This window comes from Suncus etruscus, chromosome 1 (genome assembly GCF_024139225.1).
Source record: "Suncus etruscus isolate mSunEtr1 chromosome 1, mSunEtr1.pri.cur, whole genome shotgun sequence".
NCBI classification, from domain to species: domain Eukaryota; kingdom Metazoa; phylum Chordata; class Mammalia; order Eulipotyphla; family Soricidae; genus Suncus; species Suncus etruscus.
The window spans coordinates 157,381,485-157,383,831 of NC_064848.1; the positions used below are offsets into that span (position 1 = coordinate 157,381,485).

The 2,347-nt window shown below is 34.9% G+C and overlaps 1 non-coding gene across 1 annotated transcript; it reads right to left on the minus strand.

Moving 5' to 3' along the window:
* Positions 1–1,188: 1,188 nt before the first annotated feature.
* LOC126027010 (U6 spliceosomal RNA) lies at positions 1,189–1,297 on the minus strand. The gene has a single exon (XR_007502181.1). It is a non-coding gene; the product is annotated as a U6 spliceosomal RNA (small nuclear RNA).
* Positions 1,298–2,347: the final 1,050 nt, after the last annotated feature.

Here is a 2,347-nt window from a genome sequence, read left to right on the forward strand (position 1 = left end):
CTAAAAGCTGGTACAAGACAAGGATGCCCTCTTTCACCACTCCTATTCAACATAGTACTGGAATTACTTGCCATAGCAATTAGGCAAGAAAAAGATATCAAGGCATCCAGATAAGTAAGGAAGAATTCAAGCTCTCACTTGCAGATGACATGATACTGTATTTAAAAAAAAACCCTAAAAACTCTGCCAAAAAGCTTCTAAAAAATAGATTCATATAGCTAAGTAGCAGGCTACAAAAGTCAATGGCCTTTTTATACACCAATAATGATAGAGAAGAAATGAACATTAAAAAAAAACAATCCTATTCACATTAGTGCCCCACAAACTCAAATATCTTGGGGTCAACTTAACTAAATAGGTGAAGGACCTATACAAAAAAACTACAAAGCCTGCTTCAAGAAATAAGAGAGAGCACAAGAAAATGGAGATACATACCCTGCTCATGGATTGGCAGAATTAATACCATTAAAATGGCAACACTCCCCAAAGCATTGTACAGATTTAATACAACCCCTGTGAGGATACCCATGACATTCTTCAAAGAAGTGTATCAACCACTTCTAAAATTTATCTGGAACAATAAACACCCACGAATAGCTAAAGCAATCCTTGAAAAAAGAAATATGGGAGGCATTACTTTCCCCAATTTTAAACTGTATTACAAAGCAATAGTTATCAAAACAGCATGGTGTTGGCATAAAGATAGATCATCAAATCAGTGGAATAGACTTGAGTATTCAGAGACTGTTCCCTCCGACATACAATCAATAAAACTTCGATAAAGGGGCAAGAAATCCAAAATGGAGCAAAGAAAGCCTCTTCAACAAGTGGTGTTGGCACAACTGGTTAGCCACTAGCAAAAACATGAACTCAGACCCCCATCTAACACCATGTACAAAGATCAAATCCAAATAAATTAAAGAGCTTAATATCAGACCTGAAATCATAAAGTATATAGAACAGCACGTAGGTAAAACACTCCATGACATTGAGACTAAAGGCATATTCAAGGAGAAAACTTCACTCTCAAACAAGTGGAAGCAGAGATAAACAGATGGGAATATATTAAGCAGAGAAGCTTCTGCACCTCAAAGGAAATAGTGCCTAGGATACAAAAGACACCCACAGAATGAGAGAAACTATTCACCCAATACCCATCAGACAAGGGACTAATATCGAAAATATACAAGGTATTGACAGAACTTAATAAGAATTTGTGTGTCATCCTTGCGCAGGGGCCATGCTAATCTTCTCTGTATCGTTCCAATTTTAGTATATGTGCTGCTGAAGTGAGCACCAGAACTTAATAAGAAAAAACATATAGTCCCTCAAAAAATGGGGAGAAGAAATGAACAGGCACTTCCTCAAAGAAGAAATACAAATGGCCAAAAGACACATGAAAAAAATGCTCCACATCACTAATCATCAGGGAGATGCAAATAAGAACTACATTGAGGTACCGTCTGATACCACAGAGACTGGCACACATCACAAAGAACAAGAATAATCAGTGCTGGGGGGGATGTGGAGAGAAAGGTACTCTAGCTCATGCCATTGTAGTTGGAGAAAAATTGCTTGAGATTATTTCAGTCTAAATGTACTTATTGAGACTTAGGCGTGTTCTAAAAATAATATATTTTTGTGAATGTTCCATGTACATTTAAAAATAATATGTATTTGCTTCTTTGGGGTAAATTTATATTGATTTATCTATTCAACTGCCTCATTTAAATTCAATAATTTACTTTTTGTCTGGATTATCTATCCAGATATAAGTAGAATTGAGTTATCCTACTATCATTAATTCACTATGAATGCCTTTTATTAGTTTTGTTAATTATTGCTTTATATAATTAGGTTCATTTTTAAGATAACATGTATATAGTTATGTCTTCTTGATGGATTATTTCCTCGATCGTTATAGTATCAGATATAATGTTATCTGACATAGAACATCTCTGTCTCATAACCATTTTTACAGCTATTTTATTAGATATGAGTATTGCAGTTCCTGTTTTGTCCTTTTATTTAATTTTTTAAATTGACCTTAAAACCTTATAATACCTGGAGAGATAGTTTAGGGGTTAAAGCACTTAGCGTATGTGCTGCTAGTTCTGGTTTGATCCTTAGAACTGCATGTATTTCCCTAAGCAGTATTAGGAATTACCTTTGAATTCAGAGCTAGGAGTAAGCCCTGAAGATATTTGGGTATGGGTCCAACCTCCTCCTCCATTTTTCTCTAGCTTTCACTGTGATTTTAATTATATATGGTGTTGTTCTTTCATTTGCACAATAATATATGAAGTTTACATTTTTATTCCCTTACCACTCTGTATCTACCTTGTGA